At 38.7% G+C, this 17,076-nt stretch overlaps 1 pseudogene; it reads left to right on the forward strand.

Annotated features, from left to right (window-relative positions):
- Positions 1–2,357: 2,357 nt before the first annotated feature.
- The window catches only part of LOC100684054, a 60,287-nt pseudogene continuing 45,568 nt past the window's right edge, over positions 2,358–17,076 (forward strand).

A 17,076-nucleotide genomic window follows, 5' to 3' on the forward strand; every position in this document is an offset into this window, starting at 1 on the left:
TTTCTTCTTTCTTTCTTTCTTTCTTTCTTTCTTTTCTTTCTTTCTTTCTTTCTTTCTTTCTTTCTTTCTTTCTTTCTTTCTTTCTTTCTTCTTTCTTCTTTGATTTTACTTATTTATTCATGAGAGACACAGACAGTCAGGGATGTAGGCAGAAAAAGAAGCAGGCTCCCTGTGGGGAGGCTGACACGGGACTTGATCCCGGGACCCTGGAATCACGACCCGAGCCAAAGGCAATGCTTAACCATTGAGCCACCCAGGCATCCCGTCATCCACACTTTCTTAATGGGTGGCTTCTGTGAACTGTTCCCAACTCCTGGAGAAGACAGCTTGTTGTAAACCCAAACAAACAAATAAAAAAATGACTTTCCTGATGTGATTATTGTTGAAAGATAAATATATTTGTAGGAGGAGCTATCACTTGTCAAAAGGAGTTCACCGTGTCTGCTCAAAAGCATGTTGTTCTGTAGCTTGAAGATTTTCTGCAGACTGATGGAAACATTTAAGCAAATGCAAGTCACTGTGCATTGCAGCAAAATTCCTAATCATGCTTCACAGTTTTTCCCAAACTCAGAGGCACTGACAGAAACAGAACATGCCTCAAGATGGAGCCCTTGAACCACAAAGTTTTGAAGCAAAGTCTAAATCTGTAAAACTTGCCAGGTATAAAGTCGGAGCCACTGGTGAAGGCCGGCAGCCATTCTAGTGCGGAAAGCACAAAGTGGGGAGACGCTATATCCCCCAGCCCCCAGAGCTCTCAGGGGACTAGGCAGGCCTCAGAGGCAGGCTGATATAGTGATTCACAGACTTGGGCTCTTTCAGCTTCAGGGGTAAAGGTTAAATCAGCAGGATAGATCATTTTATTCGTACAAATAAGCTTATTTGTATATTCCACGAACAAAGGCTACATTTCCCTCCTCTTAAGCCCATCTCAAAAGGTGGAGAAACACAACTTGGGAGTTTGATAATCTTCTTTGAGCCCTAGTAAGCTCTCATTTTAAAGCACACATAGAAGGAGCCTCAACCGGGAGACTTCTGCAATAGTAGAGTGAATGAGATGCTCCTCTCCATAGGGTGGTCTCCCCTAGAGAGGAGGGCAGCACAGGGTAGAGGGGGAAAAAAGGAGCTAGACCCTTGGCATCTTCCCTGTTTAGGATTGAATCCTACCCCAATCCCTTCTTAGCTATGTGTCTTTTGAGAGGAGGGGCAGAGGGAGAGGGAGAGGGAGAGAATCTTAAGCAGCCTCTACACCCAGTGTGCAGCCCAACTCAGGGCTGGATCTCTCGACCCTGAGATCACGACCTGAGCCGAAATCAAGAGTCGGACACTTCACTGACTGAACCACCCAGTCCAGTTTCTTAGCTGTTGCAGGCTGTTGAGGATTATGGATCTTGTGCTATAGCGCCTGGTGTCTGTGCCTACCGGTCCAGTACCTACTAATGGTTACTGTCAAAACATCCATTTATGGGCATTCAGGCTGCGTACTGAATGAGGCATCATGTGTACGGGGGTGCTATTCACACTGTAGACATATGATGCATATGAAAGCAGGTGAGCCCTAGAATGACAGGAAAATGCCCCCCTCCCCATTAACCCACATTGGCCCACGCAGCCATGGGCTTATTGGTGCTAAGACATGGGCAGACAGGAATTATTGCACATGTTTGCAAGGCTGTTTCCTGTCCTGGCTGCACCTATTCTCCCCACGTCATAGGACCGTGATACAGTTGCCCCTCCTGTGTTGGTGGAGGAGGTGTAGGACATGGGCTGCTCCCACATGACCCAGGTGAGCAGATAAGAGTGGAGGGATTCCTGGACAGCAGCTGAGGCAGTACACTATCTTTGACTGATTTCTCACGAGATTCTTGTGTTCTAGCCAATGGCCTCAAAAGGGTCCACAGAACTGCCAGTGGGGCAGTTTTCAGCTGGATGACAGAGCCCCTCCCAGCATCCCCCTCACTCCTTCCCCTTTCTCTTCTATAAGTGGGCAGGGGCCACACAAAAGGTTGTGTGTCATACTTTCTCTGGTCAGCTATGGAAGCTTGTTCAACCTAGTTATTACCAAGAGACCTGGAGTCCATCATATTATCTATCGCACAGACTGTTGTTTGGTGACAGTCATACTTGTTAATTACACTTAGTAGAGCTTTGTACTTTTCATTCCTCATGTCAGTTTCTGTCCTACAGTCCATACTTTTTCTCTTCTCCAAGCTTCTTCCTTTATTTCCTTCTTCATTTTGTTCCCCCTCTCTCCATACTTTTCTCCTCAGCCAGATTTTTCTTTCAGCTTTATTATGTTCTCTGAACTGCCACAGGCAACCCCTTCATTTTTCCTTTATTCACTCACTCCATTTCGCCCAATGGCACCGGAGTCAGAGAGTTCAGAGAAATGGAAGATCACAGTGGTGGTGGTGGTGGTGGGTGCTGGGAACCTCCTTGGTACAAGTGAGGTCTTGCAAATGGCTATTTCACTTTGTATCCTTCAAACAAAGAATAATGGAGTCCCGAGAAGTCACCATCATGGATCTAGATGTATAGACGGCATGTAAATTCCCTCTGGAGCTGGAGCTGTGAATTTAGGTCTTGCTTAGGTTTAAATCCAAGTTCAGGGCTCATTTCCCTCTTGAAATTATGATAACAGAGGAGTCATGGAGTCTCTTTAGAGCTAGTCTAATGGTCTTGACCTTTTCTGGGGTCAAAGTCTCCTTTGAGAGAGAATCTGCTGGAATTTTTGAACCTCTTCTCAGAAAAATGCACATGAACTCAAATTTTGGCTTATAATGTTAAGAAATCCCCTAAGGCCCATTCATAGGCTCTCCAGGAGCCCTTTGGCTGGAGGTTGAGCAATATAAATTTGGATTCCAATGGAAGCCTTGTCTACTTTGCCAAGCAGTTGGTTTTCGATAAGTTATAGGGTTGTGAATTGAGGCAGAATTTCATATTTCAGTAGCAGAGCTAAAATCTATGGTAGGAATTTTCTAGATTGAGGAGATATTGGTCAGGTTCTGCCTGCCCTATGAGTTGCCCACTTTCAAGGAAGACAAGGAGACTTCACCTTTCAGAGCCTGTCTTTTCCTGGCCCTTTGGAAACCTGGACATTTGAACTGCGTAAACTTCCAACTGGGCAGTGAGCTGAATGGAATAGTCATCGTGACATCTGTTGCTTTCTACAGCTTCCTGCTTTAGTCAGCTTCAGATTAATATCTATTTTGGGGGGGAGGAGTGGAGTAAGGAGGTCACTTTCTTTGTTCAAACTTTCTGACTCAAGGTTGCTTTTTCCACATGAAAAACAAATATGGGAGGGAAGAATCCAATTTATCCACTTTGGAAAATAATCTATTCCAGCAGTTTGAACTCTGGGGTCCATTTTATTTAACCACTATGGCCCCATGAATTATCATCTTGTGGTTTTATGTGAGTGGTGGTGCTTATGTTTTGCTTGTATCCTTGTTATAAATTTAATGCTTTCTAATGAATGAGCTTCTTTCTTTTCTCATCCCAATGGGTCCTCCGGGTTTTTAAGCAGAATCAAATTTGGAAGAGCAATTTACTCCATTCTCTGTTCCACTAGATGTTGTTTGGAATGGCTTTTTATCAATAAATTTAATTAACAGGTACCAAGAGCAGTTTTTGTGTGAAATCCTGGTTCAAAGAAGAGGGAGATAAAAAGAGCAGTATAAGACCCTTGCTATGCCTAAGGGGTGTGTGTGGTGTGTGTGTGTGTGTGAGAGAGAGAGAGAGAGAGAGAGGTGATGTTTGTGTGAGGGTGAGAAAATCACTAAAGAAGAGGAGAAAGTCACCATGTCTAGAGACTTGGCCCTATGCTAGCAGATAGAGGTCTAATATGCCCAGTCCAAAGGGGTTGAATGAAAGCCAAAAGTGCTGAGAAAGCTCAGTTTTACAGCAAGAGACACTCAGGATGTGAGATTGATGGTTGTACCAGTAATTCCTGACTCACTTGTTGGTGGCAGAGATCCCTATCGCTCTCCAGCTGGGAACACAGCAGGACCGGTTGAAGGTTTCTCAGGCTCACACTGAGCAGTGCTGAAGAAAGCAGAAGGTGACAGTGGCTAAATACCATTAAGGGACTTGGGGAACAGTGGAGGAGGAGCAGCAGGTGTGAGGGAAAATTGTAAGTTGCACGGAGCACATATTCTTAAAATTTACAAGTGATAGATTATTCATGCTTCACCAAGGGGAAGGTAATATCCTAGAACTTGGCACAATTGCCTTCAGTTATTGTCATCAAAACAATTATAGTTTTCTCCTTGTAACTGTCTACTAACATGGCACATTGTCCAAGTGAATTAGGTGTGCTTACATCCTGATTGCCAATGCCAGTGCCATGTGATTCATTCTGAGTATAGGAAGCAGTGTGGAAAAGACCTTCTCTCAGCTAAATAGCACAACTTTGGGATCTGAGATACTTAAAGAAAGTGATTTCCATAAGATTTCTTTTTTTAAAAAAATATTTTATTTATTCATGAGAGACACAGAGAGAGAGGCCGAGACACAGGCAGAGGGAGAAGCAGGCTCCCTGCAGGGAGCCCGATGTGAGACTCGATCCCGGGACCCCAGGATCAAGCCCTGGGCCGAAGGCAGATGCTCAACCACTGAGCCACTCAGGCGTCCCTCTACAGTGAACATTTAACTTACTGTCCAAACTGGAACATGGGTTTGAATTTTTTTTTAATAGCCTAGACATTGGGAGAGTTGTTTTTAAAAAGGTTTTATTTTGAAAGACTGTGTACTCACGCCCAGTTGTAAGAAATAATACAGAGAGATCATTTATATCCTATCACCACCTCGGATGGTAACATCTAGCATAACTATACTACAGTGTTATAACCCGGAAACTGACATTGATACAATCGACCTTCCTGATTCAGATTTCATCAGTTTTATATACAGTCCTCTGTGTGTGTGTGTGTGTGTGTGTGTGTGTGTGTTGTTCTGTGCAGTTTTATCAAATGTGTAGAATACTGTGACCACCACCACAATTAAGATACAGAAGAGGGACGCCTGGGTGGCTCACTGGTTGAGTGTCTGCTTTCAGCTCAGGTTGTGATCCTGGGGTCCTGGGATGGAGTCATGTAAAGGCTCCCCGCAGGGAGCCTGCTTCTCCCTCTGCCTATGTCTCTGCCGCTCTCTCTGTGTCTCTCATGAATAAATAAATAAAATCTTAAAAATATAAGATACAGAAGAACTCCATCATAAGAATCTGTTGTATTAACTTTTACCCTTGCCTCATCCCTGTACCCAAGCCCTGGCAATCACTAACCTCTATCTCTATAATTTTGTCACTTCAAAACTGTTATAGAAATGGAATCATGCAGGATATAACCTTTTGGAATTGCCCCCCCCCACCATCCTGCATAATTTCCTTGAGGACCATTAATATTACTGCCAGTATGAGTAGTTTTTTTCCCTTTTATACCATTCCACAGTTTAAATGTACCATATTTTGTTTATTCATTAATCAGTTCATGAACTTTAAGTTGTTTCCAGCTTCGGGCTATTATGAATAAAGATGCTATGCTATGGCTATTTGAGTACAAGTCTTTGTGTGGACATAAGTTTTCATTTCTCTGGGATAAATGCCCAAGAATGTAATATCTGGGTTGTATAGTAAGCACATGTTTGGTTTTTTAAAGAAACTACCACACTCTTTTCCAGAGTGCCTGTACTATTTTACGTTCCCACCAGCAGGGTATGAGAGATCCAGTTTCTCTGCATTGTTGCCATCATTTGACGTGAGGACTATTTTTCTTTGAACGATCCTGGTAAGTGTGTAGGGATATGCTCCCCAATCCTGTTCACGGCAACAATTGTTTTGTGGCCAGCGGGATCACCTCCCAGGCCCAAAGCTAATTGTGGTGTTGAGACTGATGATACCACACACATAGGAAGACAGTATGCAAAGAGTTCACTTAATATGGCTTTCTGTGGGGAGGGAAGGGCAGGTGCACAAGACAATCCGGAGTGGCTTGAATAAAGAGAAAGACAAGTGGCTTTGGATTTTATTATGATTAGGGGCTGGGGTAAGGGTGGGAATGCCCAGGTGTGGGCAGGTTTTCATACTTTGATCTTCCCTGGAGGTGCCAAGGGGGACGAAGTGCCCACACTTCCTTATCAACAGCCCATATGTAGGTATGGCAAAAGAAGAGAAGGGCTAGGTATACCTGGAAGCTGTTAACAAACATCAAAAGTAGATTTAGACACTTTGTTACGAATTGCTTTTGAACATCTTTCAAAGATCAGTTGGACATATTCATGTTGGTCTAGTTCTGGTTTCCCTCTTCTTTTCCATTGTCCCATGTGTCTATTCCTCTGCATAGTACTTGTCTTGACTATGACACCTATATAGTAAGCCTTAGCATGGGTTAGAGTGGTTCTAGATGTGGGGCTCGATCTCCCGACCCTGGTATCATGACCTGAGCTGAAGCAGACACTTAAATGACTGAGCCACCCAGGTGCCCTTATATTGAATCTTTTTTTTTAAAAAAAAGTATGTTCCACTCCACATTGTTGGAGCCCAATACGGGGCTTGAACTCACAACCCTGAGATCAAGACATGAGCTGAGATCAGGAGTCGGATGCTTAACCGACTGAGCCACCCAGGTGCTCTACTATGTTGGGTCTTCCAATCCATGAACACAATATGTCACTCCTTTTATTTAGTTCTTCTTTAATTTCTTTCATCAACATTTTGTAAGTTTCAGGATACAAATGCTGTACATGTTTTATTAGATTCAGAAGTATTTTATTCTCTTTGGAGTTAAATCAAGACAAAAACTTAAAAATGTTCAAGTGTTCTACTGGAAGGCTGGGATTGAGAAATACAGGCAATAATCAGAAGCAGATAATAAAATGGAAGTAGAGGCACTTGGGTGGCTCAGTTGGTTAAGTGTTTGCTTTTGGCTCAAGTGATGATCTCAGGGTCCTGGGATCAAGTTCCTCATTGGGTTCCCTGCTCAGTGGGTTGTCTGCTTCTCCCCATCACTCTCCCTCTGTGCTCTCTCTTTCCCAAATGAATGAATGAATGAATGAATGAATAAATAAATAAATATAAATAAATAAATAAATAAATAAATAAATAAATAAAATCTTAAAAAATACATTGGAAGTAGAAGCCCTAACATATCAATTATTACTTTAAATGTCAATAGTCTAAATACATCAATTAAAAACAGACTGGCAGAGTGGATTAAAAAACCCACGACCCAACTATATGTTGTGTATAAGAAACTCACTTTAAATACAATGACATAAGTGGGTTGAAAGTAAAAGGACAGAAGAAAGTGTGCCATGCAAATATTAACAACAAAGATAAAGCAGGAGTAGATATATTAAATGTCAGGTCAAGTGGGCCCCTGGGTGGCTCAGACGGTTAAGTGGCAGACAGTTGATCTCAGCTCAGATCTTAATCTCAGGGTAGTGGGTTCAAACTCTGCATTGTGCTCCATGCTGGGTGTGGAGCCTAGTTAAAAAAAATATATTAGGTAAAATAGATTTCAAAGCAAAGAAATGTCTCATGTAGTAGTGTATGAGATGCGTGGGTAGTGTGCAGAGTTGTCACTTTAACATGTGTTTAAATGTAAAAAATGGCAATTCTTTACAGATGCAATATAACAAACACCTCCTTTTTATGTACAGCTTGCAGCTTGCTGGTGGAACCAAGTTCTCTCAGACTCCATTAGTTAGAGATTGCTAACCCTTGGTGTTTGGTGATCTATTTGATGCAAGTCCAGTGCTGGTCAGTGTACCAGCCAATTATGCTGTGACCCATGCCACAATTGAGATGCATAAAGTTCAAGCCCCATGTGGGGGAGGGGGTGTCCCTGCTCAGCAGGGAATCTGCTTCTCCCTCTCCTTCTGCCCCTACCCCTGCCCCTACTCCTGTGCACATGTGAGGGCCGCTTGCGCACACACCCACACACTCTTTCTCTCTCTCAAATAAATAAATAAAATATTAAAAAATAATTCTTAGACAAAAAGATGCATTAAGTTGCCAGTTCAAAGGGTCAGGAGGAAATGTGAGATACCATGGTTAACTGTAAGTGAAATGCATATGGGAAACCTATAGCATAAAGTGAAAATAGAACACTCTTACTGCAGTAGTTTTATTAATTATGTTAAGATGTAAATCTGCAGCTATTTACTTGTTTTGTTTGGTAATGTTGTTGTGTTGTTTGTTTGTTTTTTTTTGGTTTGATTTTTTGTGAATACACCCTCTCTACGGCAATAAATTTTCAGTGGCAGTGAGAAAAAGAAAGTATGTTTTGTTAAGAACTAGAGAATTTTTCTCTCTTAAAAAAAGAGAGATGGTGAATGTATAACCTGCGCAAAAAGGTTTGTCAACATTTACCTTCCAACTAGAAGTCATAGTGATATCACTATATGAAAACCAGAAGACCCCAATCCACTGAGAGAACATCAAGATCTATTTCAAAAGTTAGCTGCAGAAGGAGAATTTGCATGGCATTCTGTGAAGCACGGTTTTTCAATTAGATCAAATGACAAGTCCTCTAAATTAATTTCATTCATTTTCAATTCCATGTTTTCCCATGCATGTATAAAGAGCAAAGTGATAGCGTTAACAGGTTGGCTCCATTAACAGAAGATCTTTGCACACAGTTAAATGAGGCCTGTTTTATATCGATGACATTAGATGCTTCAAAGAGAAAATTGGTTAATTTCAGTAATGGCTTAATTTTTTCATCAGATTGATGCAATCAAAGTATAGCTTTTGGAAGTCAACTTTGTTAAAGGTAAAACATCTCACTTTAAAATGCTTATTTATAAATTCAGTTTAAAAATCCAATAATGAAAAATAAATTAAAAAATAAAAATCCAATAATGAAGATAAAATAATTTTGTTGTGATGATAATACAAATACAAATTTAGGTGGAATATAATTATCTTGGCAAAAACAATATTCTTACTAAATTAAGAAACCTGGGGCACCTGGGTGGCTCAGTAGGTTAAGCGTCTGCCTTTGGCTCAGGTCATGATCCCAGAGTCCTGGGACAGAGTCCTGCATCAGGCTCCCTACCCAGCGGGGAGTCTGCTTTGTCCTCTGCCCCTCCCCCTCCCCCTCCTTTCACCCCTGCTTGTGTTCTCTATCTCTCTGAAATAAATAAATAAAATCTTTTAAAAAAAGGAGAAACCTATAAAGCAGAAATACACTTGGAACTGGTTGTGGATTATATCATCATTATATCTACACTGCCATACTCTACTGATGGAGAGAGAAGCTATAGCTGTCAGCATTTACAAGTGTATTTACATATACATGTACACATTTAGGATAATTGAATTACAAACTTCTGTGAAAAATCTGATGTGGAACATGGCAGTATATGATTCTCTTTTTGTTTGTCATGACTCAGATTTATAAAATATTTGAGTCTTTGTAGAAGTGTGTTGTTAATGAACTAAAGTGTCCTACAGAGTATTGAATGTTATTGTAAACAAGTTCTTTGTGTTTTGTTCAAAATCATCTGGAAATTTTTAATCAAAGTACTCAAGAAATGAAGTACCAAAAATTTCAGCTTTTGAAGCTTTTAGCAAATTGCAATTATGAAAATAAAGCTTTTATTTGGGAAGAGATTGAAATTTATCATTTAATAAATTGTATATTGAGAGCCCAAACTGTGTATGAAGTTTAACTTTGGTGTTCTACAACTGCACTTTGTAACATCTTGACTTGATGCATCTCTTATTTTAAATTAGAGAAGTTTATAATCTGTACTGGAATAGAATAAACTTGAGATGGCCTTGATTTAGCAGTGTTAAAATTTGGTGAACCATTCAAAAGAATCATAAATTCAGAGAACTTAATGAGTTTTATCTTGTAAAAATATTTGCTGAAGGACCCTAAATGGAAACAAAAAGTACCCTTCAAAATATTTATACATTTTTCAGTAAAAGAATTATAATTGAGAATACTCTCTAATTAGCAGTTCTAGAGTTATCAGATACCTTTACCTTTATAGGGAGAATATTTTCTCAATTAAAAATACTAAAATCTTCAGAAAAGAATAAGTTGAAGTTATCAAAATTTTCAAATATATTGGCTATAAACTACAATTTTGGAGACTATTGCAGGCAATGTTATTAAGCCCTATTGAAAAAATACATTTTCTGAAAAAAAAGTCAATAGCTTAATATTACAAATAGATATTATTAATAAACTGATTAAAGTGCATGTATATTTACCAAAAATAATTATTCTTTTTATGTATTTTTTAATTTTGAAACAACATTTTGAGAAGTCTTTTACATGGAAACAGTGTTACTTTTTAAAAATTTCATATTTAAAAATATTTTAAATATAGCAGTTTTTAGTTCTTTTAAAAAGATTTATTTATTTTAGAGAGTGAGAGCCTGAACAGGAAGGAGAGAGGGAGAGGGAGAGAGAATCCCAAGTAGACTCCCCGCTGAACGTGGAGCCCAATGTAGGGCTCTATCTCATGACCCTGAGATCACACCTTGAGTAAAACCAAGAGTTGAATGATCAAACAACTGTGCCATCTACGTGCCCCAACATTTTTTAGTTTTACCAATGATATTAGTCCAGTTTTGTTGGTCAAGAAATAAATATTTCAAAAAAAGCGTGCAATTGTAATTCTTCAAATGTTTATTTCTTCAAAACGTTTTAGTTTGGGAATTAGATGGTCATCCTATATGACCAGGCAACACAAACTAAATAAAAATATGTGCTATCTTCTGATCAGCTTTCCTTCTATGCATACTCTAGTGCACGAGACCAATTATTCACACACTTGCTTTCTATTTTCCTGTCCTCCTTTGACTATTATGTTTCACCTATTTTCGTGCTTGTATACCTTGATAGGAAAATAATTTATAGTCCTTCCTATCAGTGTTCTTTTGGGTGAAATCTCATGATTTCAGCATCATGAGAAAAAGTTGGATTATCCTAGAATAACATTGATTAATTGAGTAAACGTTGGTAGATCATTTAATGTTTCTTATCCTTAATGTTCTTACTTGTGAAATATGGATAATAATAACTATCTTGTGAGATTGTTGTATTTAAATTAATATTTGTTTTTTTAAAGATTTTATTTATTTATTCATGAGAGACAGAGAGAGAGAGGCAGAGACACAAGCAGGGGGAGAAGCAAGCTCCATGCAGGGAGCCCAATGTGGGACTCGAACCTAGGTCTCCAGGATCACATCCTGGGCAGAAGGTGGCGCCAAACCACTGAGCCACCTGGGCTGCCCCTAAATTAATATTTGTAAGTATTTTTTAAAAGATTATATCTGAAGAGCAACTGGAGAAAATCATACAAGCAATCGGATATATGTCCACTTTAAATTCCAAGTGACTAGTGTTAAAAAGCAAACCACAGGCCCAAAATGGAGTCACTTACGTTAAGGTTCTGTCACCAAACCAAGATCTAATACCTAACCTCACTGCAGTTTCACCCCCCCACCTCCAGGAATGTCACCTTTAACCAGTCAACATGGAATTTCATGGTCAGCACTAGGAAATTTACTGATAGGCCTCTTCCGTTCCCCTTAGGAGGGCAACCTTGCCTAGAACAATGGATTTTTTGCTAATAATTTCCTTTTTTCTGTTCCCTTTTTGCCTTTAAAGACTTTTCTTTTTCTGCAGCTCAATGGAGCTTCTTTGTGTTTGCTAGATGCTGCCCCATTCATGAATCATTTAATAAAGCCAATTAGATCTTCACATTTACTGAGCTGAATTTTTGTTATTTAGCACTAACCTAATCTGGGCTTTGAATATGTATGGTCAGTTGACTTCATTTCTCTGGCCATCTTGTCCTCCAGCTCTTTTCATTATTCTTCACACATTCACATTCGCAACTCTATTCTCCAATTTCTCTGCTCTCCTTACCCTTTACCCTCTTTACTCTTAAATAGCATTGCTTGTCCTTTGCAGAGAAAACAGCAGCCATCCTATCAGAACTCCATCAGCTTCCTACCATCATATTTACAAACTCACTGGCAACACAATGAGCCTTCCCCATTCCCTCTTATTACCAAGGAGGGAGGGATTCTTTTCCAAGGAGAGGATAATCCCTCCACTTTGCATCTCTTCCTTTCTCACTTTCTCAGAAACTTTGGTTCATAAGATACCTCGGTTCATGCTGGATATCTTCTGGTCGCCCCAGATCTACTCTCTATGCTTTTCTACTCTGCTCTATCCCAAGAAAGCTGATATTAACAGATGATGTCAATGACCTTCCTGGCCCTCTGCCTTCAAGTTGCATTGATTAACTTTCAGGCCCTATGAGGATATTAGAGAAAGAGTAGAGAGAGGTCAAGATATATACTCCTCCAGCTCCTCCCCCCATCATCCTCAGTGTGTTGGCTCTTTTCTCAACTGAAGGTGACTACACCTATTAGACATCCCTCTTCTATAGCTAATGTCTGCAGGAAAGATAACTGCTTCCCTTTTGCCCCCTCAGGCCTAAGGGTAATAATGGTTGCCCTGCTGTTGCTAGCCCTCAGATGCATCAACATCCTTTGTCGGTTTCCCTCCACTCTGCCAACAACTTTGTAAATATTCCATTTATTAGACTCTTCTAATTTATTTAATTTGAGTGTGTGATATATTTCATGACAGTATCTTGAATGATATAGATTCCTTTATGTTCAAATTCATTGTTCAGTCTTTCCTGTCCATGTTTAACTGAAGTTTCTCTTATACAGTGACCTGTAACTGCTGCTAAAAACAATGGACATTTTAAAGTCTTCATTTAATTTGATTTTTTAGTCAGCTTTTTACATTGTTGACTATTTCCCTATTGAAAAAAAATTCCTCCTATTTTTGAAATATTCTTTTTACTTCGTTTCTCTGAAGTACACCATGCTCTCTGATGCACACACTCTTCAGTCTTTTGTGACGGGCTTTTTCATCCTTATCATTAAGTATTGAAATACATCAAGTCTTGATCCTTGACCCACGTCGTTCATTATAAGTGTTCCTCTAACTTCCACGGCTTCAAATAACATAAAAAATCTTCTCATTCTCTAATATATATCTCAAATCAAGACCATCTTTTTTTTTTTTTCACTAATCACTTACAGGTTAGATGAAAACGCCAAGCTTTTTACTTCATCAACACTTTTGGGCATGGTGAACATGCTCTTCTTCCTCCATGAATTTTTTTTAAATTCAAGCTTAATTAACATACATTGTTATATTAGTTTCTGGTGTACATTATAATGATTCAACAATTCTATACATTTCTCAGTGCTCATCAAGATAAGTGTAGTCTTAATCCCTCTTATCTATTTTACCTATCCCTCCACTCACCTCCCCTCTGGCAATCATCAGTTTGTTCTCTATAGTTAAGAGCCTGTTTTTTTTTCTCCTTTTTTTCCTTGTTTGTTCTTTTTCCCCCCTTGAATTCCACACGAGTGAAATAATATGGTGGGCCTCAGACTTGATTATATGCCTGCCTAGAGGAGAAGTTGTCAAACTATTTCTATAAAAGGCTAGATAGTAAATATTTTTAAATTTTTAAGCCAATTGGTCTCTGTCAAACTGCTCAACTTTTCCATTGTAGCACAAAAGCAGGCATAACAATATTTAAACAAATAAGTATGACTGTGCTCCAATAAAAAAAATTATTTATAAAATCAGGCAGTGAACTATTTGACATTGTCCTGGAGGTTCTAGCCAGAGCTACTAGATAAGAAAAAGAAACAAAAGGCATCTAACTTTGTAAGAAACAAGTAAAACTATATTTGCAGATGATATGGTCCTAATATAGAAAATCCTAAAGAATCTATAAGAAAGATAGTAGAGCTAATAAATGAATTCAGCAAAGTTATAGACTACAAATCAACACAAAATAAGCTGCGTTTCTAAACACCAGCAATGAACAATCCAAAATGAAAATTAAGAAAGCAATTCCATTTATAATAACATCTAAAAGCATAAAATACTTAGGAATAAATTTAACTGAGAGGCAAAAACCTTTTATACTGAAAATTATGAAGCATTGCTGAAAATAATGAAGGAAGACTTAAATAAATAGAAAGACATCTATTGTTCATTGATTACAAGATTTAATATTTTAAAATGTCAACAGTACCCAAAGTGATCTACAGATTCAACACAATTCTTATCACAATTTTAACAACTTTTTTTCCCCAGAAGTGAAAAAGCTGATTCTTAAATTCATATGGATTTCTAAGGGTCCCAGAATAGGCAAAATAATCTTGAAAAAGAAGAACCAAGGTGGAGGCCTCATACCTCCTGACTTCAAGAATTACTACTCAGCTACAGCAATCAAAACAGTGTGGTACTGGCATAAAGATAGATATATAAACCCACTAAATAGAATTGAGACCCCATAAATATACCCATACATCTATGGCCAACTGAGTTTTGACAAAAATGTCAAGGCCACTGAATGGGGAAATAATGATCTCTTTAGTAAATTGTGCTAGGAAAATTGGATTTCCACATACAAAAGAATGACGTTGGACTCTTGCTTCACATCATATACCAAAATTAACTCAAAATGTATCAATGATGTAAATATTAGAGCTAAAACTCCAGACTTCTTGGACGAACTCATAGGGAAAAGGTTTATGACCTTATATTTGTCAATAGATTCTTAGATATAACACCAAAAGCACAAGCAACAAAAGAAAAAACAGAGCAACTGGACTTCTTGAAAATTAAAAACTTTTGTTCATCTAAAGATACTCTTAAGAGGGCAGCCCGGGTGGCTCAGAGGTTTAGCGCCGCCTTCGGCCCAGGGCCTGATCTTGAAGACCCGGAATCGAGTCCCACACCAGGCTCCCTGCATGGAGCCTGCTTCTCCCCCTGACTGTGTGTCTGCCTCTCTCTCTCTGTCTCTCATGAATAAATAAATAAAATCTTAAAAAAAAAAGATACCCTTAAGAGAATGTAGAGACAGTCTACAGAATGGGAGAAAATATTTGCAACTCCTGTCTGATAAGAGTTTAATATCTTGAATATAGAACGAACTCCTGTAACTCAGCAACAAAAAGATAAATAAACCAATTAAAAATGCATAAAGGGACTTGAATAAAAAAATTCTCCAGAGAAGATATGCAAATTGCCAACAAGTACATGAAAAGATGCTCAACACCATTAGTCATTAATGAAATGGAAATCAGGGCAGCCCTGGTGGCTCAGGGGTTTAGCACCGCCTTCCGCCTAGGGAGGGATCCTGGAGTCCCAGGATGAAGTCCCATGTTGGGCTCCTTGCATGGAGCCTGCTTCTCCCTCTGCCTGTGTCTCTGCCTCTCTCTCTCTGTCTCTCATGAATAAATAAATAAAATCTTAAAACAAAAAGAAATGGAAATCAAAACCACAGTGAGATACCATTTCACACCTACTAGAATGACAATCATAATCATAATACAGGATGTTAAGAAATTGGAACCCTCGTCCTTTCCTGATGGAAACATAAAATGGTGCAGCTACTGTGAAAACAGTTTGGTGGTTCTTCAGAAAGTTAAATATCAAATTACTATATGACTTGGCAATTCCACTCTTAGGTATATACGCAAAGGAATTGGAAACAGGGACTCATAAACAGATACTCATATGCCAAAGTTATTACAGCATCATTCACAATAGCCAGAAGGTGGAAAAAGAACGTAAGGGCTTATAAACAATGCATCCTTTGCTAATAGTGGTTGAATTATGATCAAAACAATTTCTAATTTTACTTAAAACCCTTCAGAGGTTACCCATCAATGAATAAGTTAATGTCAAGATCTAAGGCTCCAAGACTCCAAGCAGGATGACTTGATTTTAGTTACGTCTTTCCTAATCAAGGGTTTTTAAAATATCCTGTTTTCTTTGCTTAGCATGCTCTTCTTTTTTCCTGCTTGGCCCAATGCTACTCATCTGTCAAGTCTCAGATAAAATGTCATTTCCTTAGGAAAGCCTTAAACACTCCCCACACTGCCCCATTCTCCCAGACTATAAGGTAAGGGCCTTCCCTGTTTAATCCATTCCAAATACCACTTTTTTTGGTTGTTGTTAAAACTTGTCCCAATTGCAATTTAAATTGCTTCGTGGGCCCATCTTATTCGCTATTTTATCTGCAGCACCTGGCACTGTGCCTGGCACATAGGAAGCAGTCCACAAATAGCTGTTGAATGGTTGAAATCAATGAACTACCCAGTGTATTACCCGCTGTTTGATAGACGGTGAGTCAACAGTACTAATTTTTATTACTAAAGTATGAGGAATACTTCTACTTTGATTAAGGCTACCTCCTGAGACAAATGGCTTAGTGACAGCTTTCAAAAGAATCTGAATTCCAAGGTCCCTGAAAACAAAAAAGGTATATTATTTTGCCTTAGGTCAACAGCTTAAAATTGGGTTGTTTTACCATCTGTGAAAGTCATGAGGTATTTTAGCTCAAAGCAAATTTTCGAGTCAAATTGGGTAGTGGGTATCATCTATAAAGTGTGTAATATAGAAGAAACAGTAGGAGGAAGGGAAATAGGTTAAAACAAAGAAGCACATGGAGTGCCTGGTTGGCTCAGTCGGTAGAGCATGTGACTCTTAATCTCAGGGTTGTAAGTTCAAGCCCCACATTGGGTGTGAAGCCTACTTAAAATAAAATTTAAAATGAAATAAAAGTATGCAAAGGGTAAGAGAAATACATTATTTTGGGAGTCACAGGGAGAAGAATGTTTTAATCTAAGATATTTAGTGCTTCACTCTTATGGTTGGCACTAGGTTAGCTCCCACATTCCTTACATAATTTAATGTCTAAGTATATACATATATGCATGTATGTGTATATACATATACATGCACACATGCATACAGGTATTATATAAGTACTTGCCCAGAAAATGTGTCTATGTACATTGCTACTGAATAAATAATCATGTTTAAATAAACTCATTAATAATAAAAACTTCATGTACAAACAAATAGTTAAAAATCTTAATGAATACCTGCATTATACCAGTGGAACACCAGTGTGGTGCTAATAGAGATGTATGTAATATGACTAAAGACAAACATTAAAAGGATATCCTTCAAGGGATGGAACAAGTAGCATCACGAACTACAC

Source organism: Canis lupus, chromosome X, assembly GCF_011100685.1.
Source record: "Canis lupus familiaris isolate Mischka breed German Shepherd chromosome X, alternate assembly UU_Cfam_GSD_1.0, whole genome shotgun sequence".
NCBI lineage: Eukaryota > Metazoa > Chordata > Mammalia > Carnivora > Canidae > Canis > Canis lupus.